Source organism: Hypanus sabinus, unplaced genomic scaffold, assembly GCF_030144855.1.
Source record: "Hypanus sabinus isolate sHypSab1 unplaced genomic scaffold, sHypSab1.hap1 scaffold_2091, whole genome shotgun sequence".
NCBI lineage: Eukaryota > Metazoa > Chordata > Chondrichthyes > Myliobatiformes > Dasyatidae > Hypanus > Hypanus sabinus.
The window spans coordinates 1-17,357 of NW_026780196.1; positions in this window are offsets into that span (position 1 = coordinate 1).

The following is a 17,357-nucleotide window of genomic DNA, read 5'->3' on the forward strand; positions in this document are numbered from 1 at the left end:
GAAATCTGGTGGGGCCACGGGGGTTCTGCATCGGCAGGACAGTGGTTTTCCGCCAGCACCTATCTACCCTCCACACACACGCACACACACACACACACACACACACACACACACACACACACACACACACACACAGACACCACACACACACACACACACACACAGACACACACACATACACACGCACACAAACACACACACACACACACACACACACACACACACACACACACACACACACACACACACACACACTCACACACTATTGTCACGGAGAAGTCAGTCGATGAGGCAACCCGGCCGGGAATTATAACTGAGTGTGAAATTGATATGCTGGAGCCCGGAATGGAGATACTTCGGCCTCCTCTGGATTGTACTCAGGACCTGGATTCATTAATGAGCTGAAGCACCCAGGTTACCGGATACGTCACGGCACTGATCACGTGCTCCCTGAATTTCGACTGTGTGACCATGTAAATAATGGTGTTGCTGCAGCAGCTGAGATCCCTCAGGAAACCCCCGACGTAGTGAAAGATCCATTCAGAATCATTGAAATCGAATCCTTTTCCTGAAACCTGATAATATATGACATTTACAGTGTACGTCATCCACAGAAGGATGAAGCTGCCGGAGAGGGTGAAGAGTAAAACCACAGACCTCCTCCTGCTCTCCATCTCCGGGTCACTGCGACTCTCCCTCTTGCTCTCACCCTTCCGCCCTTACGGACCCGACTGGCCACTAAAATGTGCCTGACTGTCAGAGCGTTGAGCAGCAGGATCCCAGCATAAGGTAGAAATGGGGTTAAAAATGTATCAAACCAGTCGTATCCAACCACCCGGGGTCAGTGAAGTAATTCTCCAATACAACACAGAGCCACGGTATATTGTCGATGATCATCAGGTGTTGCAACGTGAAATATCGCGGAATGTTTTACAGACAGAACAGTACGCCGGTTGTTGTTAGAACCACAGCCGCAGTTTGCCCGGTGCAATATTTCGTTTTCAGCTTCGTGCAGCAAATAATGACAAACCGATCAAAGGTGAAAGCGACGGTGAACCAGACAGAGCAGTCAGAGGCTGTGAATCTCAGTACATGGATAACATTGCACACAGGGGTGATGTCCAGGAAATTCACCGGGTAGTAATACATATTCAATTGAAACAAAATGACCTCGGTGACAATGGTCAGTAGATGCCCCGCTGCCATGGCCACCAGGTAGCGAGTGGTGCAGGTGGAGAGGCCGCACTTCCCCCGGAAAGGATTACGATTGTCCGAAAATTCACTAGAGAGAGAGAGAGAGAGAGAGAGAGAGAGAGAGAGAGAGAGAGAGAGAGAGAGAGAGAGAGAGAGAGAGAGAGAGAGAGAGAGAGAGAGAGAGAGAGAGAGAGAGAGAGAGAGAGAGAGACAGAGAGAGAGAGAGAGAGAGAGAGAGAGAGAGAGAGAGAGAGAGAGAGAGAGAGAGAGAGAGAGGAGAGAGAGAAGAGAGAGAGAGAGAGAGAGAGAGAGAGAGAGAGAGAGAGAGAGAGAAGGAAGAGAACATCACCCAGAACACATTCTCCGGGACGTAACACGGGATCGAGATTCAGCTGAAGATCCGGGGCTAGAGACTGTAAAGTGTGAAAATCAAACGCGGGTTACAGTGTCCCTGACCTGCCTTTTTTCAATATGGAGGTAGGACGAGCTGTGGAATCGGCGGCGAGAAACACCGAGCGGCATGGACATCATTGATCTGTGGTCTCCCGAGTCCAGTCGGTGAAGGGGCTGATTTAACTGATTTCACTGATTTCACCGTGACTGACCGCGCCTCTGGAAACTCTGCATCTGATGGGTCCAATAAAGGATCCGGAGGGAGCCACACACACAAATTACTGGAGCAGCTGGCACGTCAGGCAGCACGAATGGAGTTGAACAGACTCGCCGAGACCGTCCTCAGGACGAAGCCGTGCTCCAATTCACGACGCGTCTCAGCGCGAAAGCAACGACAAGTTGGTAACCAGGAATGAGTGGCTCCGTCAATGGATTAATTCTGGACACGGGTTCAGGTCATCAGACCCAATGTTTGAGCAACAAGCTGTAGAATCCTTCTCTAAAGACCCTCACTTGGAGATGTGAAACACGGGACCACGGTTCACCCTTATCAATAAACTCAGAAACAGTAGCTTAACAATGTTAAACTCTCCCAGTCATCCTTGCTGGAGAGCTCCCTGGTCCCCATCATTGTGGCAAATTTAGACAGAGTCCCATTAAAAGCCGCCCTGTCTCACCTTCCCGGACAGCAGCACTGGGACAACCATGGATATTGTGTCATTAGAGGCCGGCACAACTTCCGGGTCCGTTCCATGTCCCCGTGACGTCAGAGGAGAGACAGAGATTCAGTTTTGCTCTGTTACTAAATATGAACATTCAGAAAGTCGAACTGACAGGATTGATATCACTTATATATTTGTACAACGGTCAGAAAGTTGGCAGCGTGTAAAATGGTCATGAACAGATTCACAGCGGGTAGCACAAAGAAATACCGAACGGGAATTGCTCTGCTGACTCACCAGGAACGCCAAAGATGGCAACGAGCAGGTACAATATTTTCTCCACACTCACGTACGTACCCGACATTGTAGACATTTTCTCTGTGCAGTGATTTGTTCCCCTGCGCTACGGACGGTCTCTCGGAATGTCATGCTGACGTGTCTGCGGTATTTAATACCATTCAGCGACTCCAAAGGGACATATTTCACAACAGATTTAAAAATAGAGAGTTTTAAATTATTTACACACTAATTACGTTAGTCAAGTGCAATCCCCACGGTGACAGATTGTAAGTAATTGCGTGAACTAATTACAGAATATCTGTTAGGCTCAATTTGTCCGAATTAACGTCACTGAACCTTCGAGGGACCTGCCGATTAAATGTGTTTCCAAATGCACTGGAAAGGAACCATTTGCCAGACACAATATATTGGAGTGAATGAGGTCATTTACAGACAGTCGCCGAGCAGATTAGATTGGAACGGGTAGTGGAGTGTGTGTGTGTGTGTGTGTGTGTGTGTGTGTGTGTGTGTGTGTGTGTGTGTGTGTGTGTGTGTGTGTGTGTGTGTGTTTGTGTGTGTGTTTGTGTGTGTGTGTGTGTGTGTCTGTGTGTGTGTGTGTGTGTGAATGTGTGTGTGTGTGTGTGTGTGTGTGTGTGTGTGTGTGTCTGTGTGTGTGTCTGTGAGACGCCAGCTAGCAAACAGGTCTTACACAAACACACTGGACAAGGATTGTCTGAATTTTCCCTATATGTATGACACTCATCACACTGTATTCCTCAATGAAATGTCCCATCGTTTTTCGAACATAAAGTCCCAGCAAACAGCCCGTGTAAGCTTTCTCAGCCCAAAATTGTTTCCCTTCTATTGAAGTTTTTCCATTATTCAAGAGGAAGAAAGATTGCCTCATCAAAAGTATTAATATTAGCTGATGATTGTTTGCTTTCTTATTTCTAATCATACACTAACATATATCATCCTTTCCTGGAGACGTTCAACCTGCCCTCTTAAATTCACACATGGACAACTCAACATCACTGATACTATCATTGCTACACATGACTGCCTACACACCAGTGTACTCACTGAGAACCTTATCTCTACATATTTAACGTCTTCGCTTAAGTTATCTTGTTTATGAATCGCGGCAAATGACACAGCCAATAACTCAACCGTCTCCATTTGAGTAGCAATCATTTTAACCTCATCAATCAATACTGATACATCAGGAGTATTACGGACCGTACTACACATTTCCTTTAATGATTAGCCAAACTTCCCTAAGTTTAATATCCCTTCCAGAATAATCTCAATATGTCCTCCAGTAAAGGCTTTTCGCAATCTTCAACAATTTCCTCAGCACAGCCTGTAGCCTTTTTATTGTTGACAAGGTCACTGGGAGACTGATGCTTCTTAACTTGCCTAAACTCTTCAATTCCCTCCCTAATTTATCCTATGCACTCTTCAGTCCACCACGGTGCAGCTTTTCTCCCATGAATTCCATTTTAACGGAATCACTTTCAATACTATTGGATGAATAATGTGACATTACATTTTATTGTTAAAATCGACATTAACCTCAACATTCAGCCCTGACAGACGCTGATCACGTAAAGCTTTAAACTCATCCCAATTTGGTTCAACAACAAAAAAAAAATCACGTCCGCCCGATCTGCCTCTTGTCCCTGATATAAATCTAAACAACGGCTTATAAAGACAGTCAAATGTCACTTCCCAATCTTTCATCACCCATAGCGTCCAACATGCTGACGACAGCCAATATGTTCTGAACTAAAACTAAATATCTCCGTCTATCAGAGTTATTATATACATATTGTGTTTCGTGGTGAGAGTTTCCTGAACACATATCACATCGGGAGCATTTCACAAGTCAGATATCATGTATTTTTATAGAGTATGGAACGTTAGAAATCATGTTTCTCGCATTCCTGTGCCATATTTTAATCCCATAATGTCGACTGGGATTCAGACACCAAACGCTTCAGAGCTTCATTTACAGCTTCCCACATAGCATCAGTTATAACAAGATACTCCTCTGCAGGTTTCAAAATACTTTCAATTTCCACAGTTTGATGTGACAACTCAGCAACAGAATTCGCCAGGTCGGTTCTAAACATCACGAAATTTATTTTATCCAGCTGTAAAGTACCGTTAATAAGAGAACTGTCATGCCGACATAGGTCCATTGATTTCACGGGCTCTTCTCCCACTGGGAAGAGAAGAAACTATCATCGTTTTGTTTAACTGTGTACAAGATCACTCTCACTGACTGACGTTCATATGAACTGACCGTCGTATGAATTCATATTTGGCGACAGGCACCTCGGCCGCTGACAACTGCGGGAAAAAGTGGATCTGAGCAACGACAGGCCGCGTGCACATCTGCCCCAATCTCAGCCCAACCACTTCTGCTCCTTCGCCATTTTGGACTTGATCGATTTGCTGCAGTCGGTAGGTCGCCAGCCCGCCGTTAGTCTCTTCGGGCGGAATTTGTTGTGGAGTAGGAACAGTGTTGAGGAGCGAACTTGGAGCAAACGCAATAGGACTGATGCACCATCAATAACTCTCGGAGACGTGAGCTAAGGTAGGCTTTTATTGGCTGGAAGAAAGCACAAGCAGCAAGTGACTACCACAGAAGCAGTCAACAGGGGGGCCGTGTCCAGACAGGTATATATAGTTCACCAGAATGACTACAACTCCCAGGCGGCTATGCGCCGCCCCAGCCCACAACCCCATTTCAAAAACTGCCGCTGAGAAAATCCAAAGACTGCCCGATTTCCCGTTATCTTGGCAATATCCTTGTATACCACCGTCCAAAACCTTCAGAACTTTTTTTTCTCTATAGTTTTATTGCAACACTTCAGGTGCGATTAAACTAGAGATCCATGAAAGTGCAGAGTAACTATTTCACACCAGAACTCAGCGCCTCGACTACTCGTGACCAGTACCCATCATCCTATGCAGCTACTTTCAGTGAGTTATTGTCGTTGGCGCTCCGGCTCACCTGCGAATGTTAACAGTGCCTTTTAAGATTTCTCATCCTTCACCTCAGTTCTCTTCACCTCAGATTACAAGTTAATTGAAACAAGTGAGTGAACCATTTGCCGATACATTTATAAACAACAGAACGCGTTACGAGCCAGGGTTACTTGTGAGATGATGCCAGCTGTATGGTATTAATGAACACCGTCCAATCGGTTCTGTCGGTTCGCAATCAGAGCAATACATTAACGAACAATTAACCGACCTATTGTGAAGGCAAATTATATCGGTAACCACAACCTTCAGGAACGGAGCGTCAAGTCGATCAGCTCTGAAGTCACTCTCCAGCCAAAAGGACGTCAGTAGAATCGAGGAAGGTGTCGTCTCTTTAACAGAGGCTTGGTGAATTCGGGACATGTGAGAATTATTTTATAATTCGGTACAGAAAGAATACAAATTCATGTTGAGAGAGGGAGAGAGAGAGAGAGAGATCAGCATTTCGATTCCAATTGTGGCCATTGAGGCTACGATTAATGTCTCTCTTTTTTTCGCCTGTGTCTGAAACAATTCACCGAAACAGGTAAATATTGAGTTTACTCGACAGCACAACGAACCAAGGTGAGGTATAGTGAGAGGTTTCATAACTATTCCTTCAGGAAGGGTAGGGTCCGTTCTTTCCCCACTTTCAACAATGGGAAGTGCGTGTTGAATCAAATGAAACATTTCAGTGGAATGCTCAGCTTGAGAGACGCCTAGTCACCCGGGCACTGCCAGCATTAGAACTCACGAGTGCTCCAGGTGAGGCTCGAACACACAGCCTCGCCATTTCTCCGCCGCGTACTGACATCTAAGTACCTCGCGCTAACTGATTGCGCCACTGGAGCCCAGAGCTGCAAACGCGTGTTTTTACATATGGAAATAAAATTTTGAAGCCTTTTACAGATATCATAGAACATAGAGCCTAAAAATATACAGCACGTGAAAAGGCCATTCGGCCCACTATGTATTGCCATACAAGCTAAAAAGTAAATCAAAGGCACTCAAACTATAATCCCTCCATCCTACCATGTCCATATCCCTCGATCGTCCTTACATTCAAGTGCATATCGAATCAGCAAATGTGCACATCAAATACCACCTATAAATTTCCTGATATTGCAAGTATTGCTGGTCGAATCTCAGATGGAGACGAGAGAGCGAACAGGGGCGAGATAAGCCAAAGTGTGGTGTCACAGCAACAAACTTGCACTGAACGTCAGAGAGAGGAAAACAGATTATTGTGGACTTCAGGAAGGATGGAGATACCGATCCTCATCGGGGGAGGGGGGGGAATCAGAAGTGCAGAGAAGAAGCAGTTTCCAGTTCATGGGTGTTAAGATCTCTGAGGACATAACCCGGTGCCAGCATATCGATGCGGTTATAATGAAGGCAAGACAGCGGCTATACAGTACTTCTGTACAGTGTCCTCTGTATGTTACTCAAAAGGGCTTCTTTGGTTGGTTAAGAGTGGGAATGTTTCTTTGTCTGATAAGCGTTTCTCTCGCAGCTTTAGACTTGCTGCTGTGGGGATTGTATTCATTTGTTCATTGCTAACCAATGAGGCTGGGAGCTTGGGGGAGGGGTGTCCCGGGTTTTCAGGAGAGGAGGGAAGGGGACGCCGAGGAAGGCGGACGTGCGCTGCACTGCTTGGTTGAACAGCGGGGTGGTCCCAGGACGTGGAGGTCGGAGAAAAGTGACGAGGGGCCGAATGGTTCGATGGTTAAGCTCCAACGATGTGCACGAAACTGATTGAACTTTGATGTTGGCGCCTTTTACTTTTTCTTTTCTTTCATATATATACCTAAAGGTTCCAGGAAGCGAGGGGCGAGTTTCTTAGGCTCGTTTTTGAGAAGGATGTCTTTGGATGAAAGCCACACCATCTGCCCAGGTCGGTACTCAGGCGCAGGAGTCTGGGGATTGCGCAGATTTATAGGGATGCTTTCGAAATTCTGAGATCTCACAGAATTTTGGTGTCTGCGGATTTGGAGTTATGATGTGTCTAAATTTTGCATCATTCACAGATACTTTCATAATAGATATACTTTTAATGTCTAAAAAGTATTCTGGTTATTTCATGGTGGCGGCGGCAATTTGGTGATCGGTTTGAAGTGATCCTTGCTCTGGTAAAATCTAATGTGCATGTGTGCATGTCAACGGGATTGTGGTGCAGACTGAAATTCGGATTGCGCCAGTATAGGGGTGCGAGGTGGCATATGTGACTCCACGCAGATTTTCTGTACAACCATACTTTTGTGTAGTGGTTGATCTCCAAATGCATTCTGGGGCTTATGTGAATTTTTATTGCAGAGGCCGGCATTTTCTGAATTCTTTAAAATGATTCGCATTCTGAGATTATGCTTGGGACGTGTCAGATTGATAAGGGTGCGCGCCGATTTGGGGATAGAGCAGATTCAGGACGTCACCTACAAATTTGCGAGGCAGTTATTTACGCAGTCATCATGTGTAATACTCGAAATGATTATTTTCTGGGATTACGTAAAACGCATTTGAGTTTCCCAGCGGGTTTGATGCACACGTGGATTTTGGGATCTTTCTTGAGGATGTGTGCGTATTTGGGGTACACATGGGTTTGAGATGCCCATGAGATTTTTTCGAGCAAGATGCATTCGAAACAGTTGAGAAAATGGCAACAATCCGCACTCAAAACATTCGTGTGCAAATCTTGATCCGCCAACACACCCAGATCTATGTGTATCCCCAAATACGTGTGCACGGCCATATTTGAGACTAAATTTCGAGTGATGTCTAAGTTTCTTCCTGAAATCTCACCGGCTGTTGATTTTTTTCGCCTTCTCTTAAATTGCACTAATTTCTAAAAGCGCAGCGCAGTACCTTTAAAAGTAAGTTTTAAATATGTTGCAGTATTGACTAAGAATTAGACCAATAGTCTGTAAAGTTGCCCAGCATCCGGATTATCGGAATTTACTTTAGCAGAGGCTTTGCTTCGATAAATCAAAACAGCCCGCCGTGAATCCACAAAACATGTGCATATCACCAAATCAGTGCGCACTCCAAACACACTGACACACCACATATATAATAGACAATTCCAAAGCAGAAGTCATGTCCAACAGTCCAGAATATGGCTGTTCCAGCATTTAAAATTCGCACCACCCGAAAATATGATTTGAACTGTTGATTGGTAAACATACAGCCCCCGGAATATACGAACAGCACAACATCTAATTACGTCCCCGTAATTGACTACAGACCCCTAAATTGGCGCGTATCCCCAAATCCTTGTGCGTATTTGCCGCCAAACCCTAAATCTACGCACACCCAAATTCAGCGCTCACCTTTGTGGATTCAGCTTTGTGGATTCAATTTTAAATCCGTGCGTATTCCCAAATCCAAGTTCACACCATAGCAGTGTGCACCCCTTATTCTCCGAAAATGCCCAATATCTGCACGACCCAATTCAGTGCGCCCCCCAATGCCGCTGACATCCTGACATGAAGTTTATAATCCTTTCAAGAATTCATTCCTCGACATTAAAATCCGCACACAGCCCAAAATTAATGTGCAGCTTCAAATCCGCCAACAAGCCTAAATCTTTATCTCAGCCCAAATCCGTGTTTCCATGTACACAGTCCCAACTCCATTTACACCTCAAACTAGGAGCGCACCCTAAAATTCATGCAAATATCATAGCCGCGGAGAAACCCACTTGCACATTAGAGTATCCCAGAGAAAGTATCATTTAAAATAATTCACGTCAAATTTCAAATTAAATTCATTATTCACGTGATCGAAATGAAACAACTTTGAGATTCGGCACTCTTTCAAACCGCAGTCACCGCAAATACGTGAGAAATCCGTGCGCATCTCCAAATGCAAATGCATCCCCACAACTTCAAAACCGTGGACGCACACGCACTAATTAGATTATCTCAAAAGAAAGAAAACAGACAAAATCAGCGTGTCTGGGCTGCGCATGGTGATGCATGGTGATGCGCACAAATTTGACGATGCACATGGATTTGGTGATGCGCACCAATTTGACGATGCACATGGATTTGGTGATGCGCACCAATTTGACGATGCACATGGATTTGGTGATGCGCACCAATTTGACGATGCACATGGATTTGGTGATGCGCACCAATTTGACGATGCACATGGATTTGGTGATGCGCACCAATTTGACGCTGCACATGGATCTGGTGATGCCCACCAATTTGACGATGCACATGGATTTGGTGATGAGCACCTTTGACGATGCCCATGGATTTGGTGATGAGCACCAATTTGACGATGCACATGGATTTGGTGATGAGAACCAATTTGACGATGCACATGGATCTGGTGATGTCCACCAATTTGACGATGCACATGGATTTGGTGATGCGCACCAATTTGACGATGCACATGCATTTGGTGATGCGCACCAATTTGACGATGCACATGGATTTGGTGATGCGCACCAATTTGACGATGCACATGGATTTGGTGATGCGCACCAATTTGACGATGCACATGGATTTGGTGATGCGCACCAATTTGACGCTGCACATGGATCTGGTGATGCCCACCAATTTGACGATGCACATGGATTTGGTGATGCGCACTAATTTGACGATGCACATGGATTTGGTGATGCGCACCAATTTGACGCTGCACATGGATCTGGTGATGCCCACCAATTTGACGATGCACATGGATTTGGTGATGAGCACCAATTTGACGATGCACATGGATTTGGTGATGAGCACCAATTTGACGATGCACATGGATTTGGTGATGAGAACCAATTTGACGCTGCACATGGATCTGTTGATGCCCACCAATTTGACGATGCACATGGATTTGGTGATGAGCACCAATTTGACGATGCACATGGATTTGGTGATGAGCACCAATTTGACGATGCACATGGATCTGGTGATGCGCCCCAATTTGACGATGCACATGGATTTGGTGATGCGCCCCAATTTGACGATGCACATGGATTTGGTGATGCGCACCAATTTGACGATGCACATGGATTTGGTGATGCGCACCAATTTGACCATGCACATGGATTTGGTGATGCGCACCAATTTGACGATGCACATGGATTTGGTGATGCGCACCAATTTGACGCTGCACATGGATCTGGTGATGCCCACCAATTTGACGATGCACATGGATTTGGTGATGAGCACCAATTTGACGATGCACATGGATTTGGTGATGAGAACCAATTTTTAACGATGCACATGGATCTTGTGACGCGCACCAATTTGACGATGCACATGGATTTGGTGATGTGCACCAATTTGACGATGCACATGAATTTGGTGATGCGCACCAATTTGACGATGCACATGGATCTTGTGACGCGCACCAATTTGACGATGCACATGGATTTGGTGATGAGCACCAATTTGACGATGCACATGGATTTGGTGATGAGAACCAATTTGACGATGCACATGGATTTGGTGATGAGAACCAATTTGACGATGCACATGGATTTGGTGATGTTCGCTGATTTGGGTTGCCTTTTTCAGTCATGGGACACAGATAGATTTGCTGAGTTGGATCAAAATTTGCGTCCGGATTATTAATATCGAGGCTGCCATTTTTTCCATTGTATTTTATTGATTGTTTCTCCGGGAAAATCTAATGTACAAGTGGCGGAGTCCGCGGGTTCAGGGTGTGCACTGAACTTACAATTGCGCAATTTTATTTCTTGTCGATGAATATGGGTTGCACACGGTCTTGTGGTTCTTGTGGATGTGGGGTTGTGCCTGGATTTAGGAGTGTTTTCTAATAAAGGGTTGCAAACTGATTTAGGGGAGTGCTCCGATATCGGGGTGCGCACCTTCTTAGGGAGAGCAAATTTAGGGTAGAGTCTCCACGTTTTAGTGAGTGCATATCGATTTGGTGACGTGGTGGTTTTTACCAGACAGACATTTTCTGTTAACAATGATTGGGTCTTCTAATATGCCTGTGGTATTTGAGGATGTGCGCAGATGTGGGGGTGCAGGATTTTAGTGTAGTCTTGAATATGGGGCTGCACACGGAGGACTTTGGCGCACACATGGCTTGCTAACCACGAGACGGTCATTTTCTGTATTGATTGATAATCCCTTATGGCTCTCGGGTGTCAGAGAGTTTGGGGTGCGCACCGAATTTGTGTTTGCGCAGATTTAGGGCTGCTTCGACATATATGGGTGGCAACCGATTTGCGATGCGAACGGATTTAGTGAAATCAGCGGATTTGGGGATACACATCAGCAGGTTTGGTGATGTACACGGTCTTCGATGCTCCCGGATTTGGTGTCCTGACAAATCTCACGGTTGCTTAATTGATAGATACTTTATTAATAAATACACTTCCAGTTTTCTACTCTGCTCTTGCTATGATTTTTAAGTTGGAAGTTGCTACTTTCTGAACTATTTGAAATTACTTCTCCTCTCGGATAACCTAATCTGTAAGTGGGAGGTGTTGACAGGTTCGGAGTGCGCACCCATTTTGGTGTGCATACGGATTTGGGAATACACGTGGATTTTGGTTGTCGGAGGAATTGGGTATAATGCCAAAATTGAAATTGCTTATTTTACAGATAGTCGGATAAATAATGCACTTTAACGTTGTTCTTGCTATTTTTTTTAAAGTGGATTGAGCTATCTTCTGAAATGTTTGAAATGTTTCTGTGTCTAGGATAAACAATTGTACATATAGGCGCGGACTCGGATTTGGGGGTTCTCAGAGATTTTGACATGTGCGCGGCGAGTTTGGGTACACACGGATTTGGGTATGTCGGTGTATTGTGGGGGCTTGACGAATTACAATGTTGTTTCACTTATATATACTTTAATAATAGAATTCAGAAGTTTGTTTTAGATTTTTGAATGCGAGGCTATTTTGTGAACTGTTTGACCGGACTCGTGATTTCGGATAATCCAGCGTATATGTGGGTTTGTCGTCTGAATTGGGGTGCATGTGGATTTAGGTCGAGCTCTTACTCGGTCATGCGCACAGATTTATGGTTGAATACGGACTTGGGAATGTGCGCAGATTTAGGCGTCTGTTGTTTAATATGGCGGTGAACAGTGTACACCCAGATCTGTGTGTGTCAAACTATCTGGAATTGCAGATGCATTTTGAGATTCGTGCGGATTTTAAGGTCGAAGCAGTCATTTTCTGATCGATTTGAAATGATTCCCTCTGAGATAATCTATTATGCATGTTGGAGAATCAGCGTGTATGGAGAGAGGACTGATTTCTGGGATTACGCAGATTTAGGGCGGTGTCGGGAAATATGCCCTCGCACACCAGTCTGGGGATGTGAACAGATTTAGTGATGTTTCCGACAATATGGAGGTGCAAACTTATTTGTAACGCTCATTGATGAGCGAGGAGCGTGCAGGCCAGTATGTGAATGTTTACTGGTTTTGGCAAATATGTCCTCACACACTACTCTGAGGATGCGAACAGATTCAGTGATTTGGAGTTGTTAGATATCTGAAGGTTGTTTCATTCAGAGATAATTTCAGAACCAATGCTCCCTGAACTTTTCATCGGTATTCTTGTAACTTTATGCTGAACTTTATCTTGTGAACTGTTCGAAATTATTCTTCCCAAACTCAATCGATTTCGTGTGGGAAGAGTTACAGTCTGACGATGGTCTGTAGGAATGTTCAGTTCAATCCACAGAACTGAGGTGAGAGAGAGGAGTTTGTAATCTGAATAAACAGGGGTCGTCGGTCTTGCCGTTCTCCACTGAATTCTTCAAGTTAGTCAAATGTGACTCCCCTAAGGGTACAGACTTCAGTGGAAAATCTACTGACCCAGGCCAGGGTTAAACACACCGGTAGTTTGCACAGTGTGACCCTTGCACTCACTGTGACGGCCTCTGATCAATCTCACTTGATCGATCCTCAAACCACCCTCGCGTGCACTCGAAGAGTTCATCCAGTGACTCCTTCGTCACCGGCCTCTGTGAGTCTCTTCTGTTTGTCTGTGAGAAAGACAGTCGACCTCACACACGCTGAACATCAGCTGTCCATCATGTAACTCCTCCTCTCTCTCCATAGCAACTCGGGCAGCAGTAGAAGACTACTCCGACTCTCTCTCTCTCTCTCTCGCTCGCTCTCTCTCTCTCTTTCTCTCCTTAAATGCATAGTCCATAGCGAATGAAACTTAAGATCCCATCAAAGAAGGAATTTATTTCCTCACAGTATGGTAAGTCTGTGGAATGGGTAGCACAGGCGGCTGTGGAGTTTGAATTTAGATTTATTGAAGTCAGAGGTTGACAGATTCTTGATTACTCAGGACATGAAGGAATATGGCGAAAAGGCAGGAGATTGTGGCTGAAGGGGACCTGGATCAGACATGATGAAATGGCACAGCAGACTCGATGGCCTAATTCTGCTCCGATATCTCATGGTCTGATTTGAGGTTTCTGTGTTGCCGGGTGTCAGCATCTCAGTGGATCTGACCTGGTGGGTCCAACCGAGAGTGGGGGAGATGGAGATACTGACAGAAACGGAGGAGAGGAATAGTAGGATAAGTAGGAACAAGTGAAAGGGGTAGTGGTGCACAGTAGGGGGGAGTCAGGGAGTCGGGGTAGGTTTTAGCAGATGGATGGGGTAATATTAATCTGTTCTGATGTCGGAGAGGGAGGAGATGACAGAGTCATAGAAGGGTGTAGTGAGTACAGGAGTTGGAAATTCACGTTGCAGTTGAAAAAGACGTTCGAGAGGGGCACCAGATTCGGCTCTGCTCGCCCCTTCTCTTCTGTGACCTCTGACCCGAAGGCCGATGTGAGAATCATCACTCAGATGACTGAACACTCGCCGGTCCCCGGGTTCCGAATGTCTACCTGCTGGGCCACTGGAAACCTTTGCCACCACCAGGCTGGACTGTTCAAGGACTCGGTGGTGAGGAAGCTCATAAAAGGTTCACATTCCTCTCCCGGGCAAGGATATAATTTTAAGGCTCTGCTGAGGCCTCATTTGGAGTGTGCTTCCCTGTCACGTTCACTTTAAGACTCGGACTGACAGTTTCTGCATCTCACAATCCTTCCTGGAAAGTTTGTAATTCAAGCGCTCATGCTGAGCACTCAGTGCTCAACCGTAGGAAATCCATTTCCAGCGCTGTTGGTTGTGATCCAACACCTCCCAGTATTCTCATGAAACCAACCTCGCAGCTACATCTTTGCCAGAAAACAGACTTGCCGAATCCACACTTGCCAGATCACTCCTGCCGCCAAGAAAGCCTTCATTCAATTTAGAACTAAACCCGAGGTCATAAATACCCCTTTCCATAATCACCTTGAATCTAATGGCAATATCATCCCTTTAAGACTCGGACTGCTACAGGATGCAAAGTGGTCGCCTGCACAAACTTTTGTCCCCTGCCTTGTTCCATTCCGCAGGAGGAGATCCAGTATTGCACTCGCTGGTTGGAAATATCTACATACTGATTAAGGAAACTTTCTTGAAACCATTTGAGAAACTACTCCACTGGTCCTTTCACGGAATGGGGCTCACAGTGAATATCTGTTAAAATATCACAAACTTATGTTTCTCTACAGATTTGTTCCTCTGAATCCCCGGCACTATTAGGTGATTGATAATATGGCCGCATGATCGAGTTCGTACCTTTCTTATTCCTCAGTTCCGTCCAAAAATCCTCACCTAGACGTGTTCCCGAGTCTGTCCTGACTGAGCACCGCCGTGACATTTTCCCTGACTGCAAGCTGCCCCTTATGTTTGCATTGTGTGCTCATTAGCTCGACTAAAACAGCCGAATCCCAGAATATTAAGCTAACGGTCCTGCCCCTACTGCAACAAAGTCTCACTATTGGCTACAATGCCATTTCCAGAATTTGACTTCCGCCCTGAGCTCATCTGCCTTTCGTACAAAACTTTCTGCATTGAAACGTAGGCAGCTCAGAACGTGAGTCCCAGCTGGCTCAACATTTTTCTTCCTGACTTTGTCGGAGGCCTTATCGACATCTGTTCCAACAAGTGTTCTTCTATCTGTGATGGCATTACGGTTTTCATCCCCCTGTATCTCTAGTTTAATGCCCACCCCACCTATGTTTCATGGCAAAAATTCTTGCTGAGATATTATTTCAACTCAAGTTGATGTGTAAACTGAGAGAGATTCTCGCTGGCAGAGGAAGTGAAGGAGCTGAGCACGGCGGGGTGGTGTGGCGTGACCTCCGGGCAGGAGTCTGTGCTGCCCCCCAGTGTTCGCTTGGCTGAAGACAGGCTTTGTTGTGGACGAAGGCAGATATCAGTGTTATTCATTTGACCGAAGGCCTCATACTGCGTTGGTATTTTTTCTGTTTTATACATATTTTTGTGCCTTCTGCCGTGTTTAAATGCTGATATCGTGTTTTGCACCATGTTTCGGGAGTAACGCTGTCACCTTTGGCTGTACTCATGGATGTTCATGTGTCGTCCTGACTTGTGAGGCATACCTCGAATTGGTCATTTTCACCCGTCTAACCCGCCCAGAGGCATACAATCTGGTGTGCCTGTTATTGAGCTGCATGGCCACAGGAGGACGCTGTACTGGGACTGGATGTTTAACCCCTTTGAATCTCCGGACCGTCACCAAGCTTCCAGCGAACTGAACATTCGGTCTAGATTCCTCCCAATATGACCTGACAGAGAGGCATCGTGTAACGACAAGATGATGAGAGGCATTGATCGTGTGGATAGTCAGAGGCTTTTTTCCCGGGGCTGAAATGGTTGCACCTTGAGGACACAGGTTGAAAGTGCTGGGGTGTCGGTACAGAGGAGATGTCAGGTGTAAGTGTTTCACTCAGAGAGTGGTGAGTGTGTGGAATGGGCCTTTTAAGGGACTTTTGGATAGGTACATGGCACTTAGAGAAATAGAACATTTTTGTGTGAAAAATAGAAAAAATTCTGTCTGGTACAGACACAGAGTGAATTCCCTGTTCCCCTTTCCTTCACACATTCACCGTTCAGATATTGTTTAGTTCAACTGCAACTCCCCAGCTCAAAACCCGCACAGCCACATCACACACTACCCAGGACAATACCTGATCTACACCCCCTTCGTCCTCCGCTCTCCCCTCTCAGCAATTCCCAGAACTCCGCCATCCCAGTCGTCTGGAATTCGGTCCCGGATACTGTGAATGCGCGTGACGGGATGTGGATTATTCAGCGCGCACGTGTTCAAAGTTTTAATCAGCGTCTCCACATCCGGGGCGGGTGTCCGTCCCTCTGCAACGGGATGATATACACCCCCATCGGGAAACCACAGTCGGCAGCAACGTTATCGAGCCACAGGTTGTGTTGAGAAAACAAGGGGCTGGTGAAGGACGCAGGCAGAATCGGAGATTGAGAACAGATGGGACATATAGAATACAGTGCCGGGAATCGTTTGGTCCTGCAATTTGAAAATAAGATAAATAAAAACATCGACTATTTTCGAGATGGAGATGATTTATTTTTGACGCAGGCAAACTGCTTATTTTCTATTCCTTAACAGAATAGTCCGGGACAATTTCAACCCGGCCCAATTATCCTCTCATAACAGGTGTCTACACAGAATTCTGAACCACAGATCTACTTAGAATGTATAAACTTCCTATCTGACAGTAATAAATGGGTATTAAATCCTTAATTAATATTTCAGAAATCAGAAATCCATTTCAAAAGATATGGATCTAATCTGACCCGGAGTAGCTTCAATGAACTAAAATTTGTAGCACCTTAAAAAGTTTAAGATTTTTAAGTATTTCCATATTTGAGCATTTTGGGTCACTTTAGGAAAAGTCAACAAATTTCGGCTGAGTA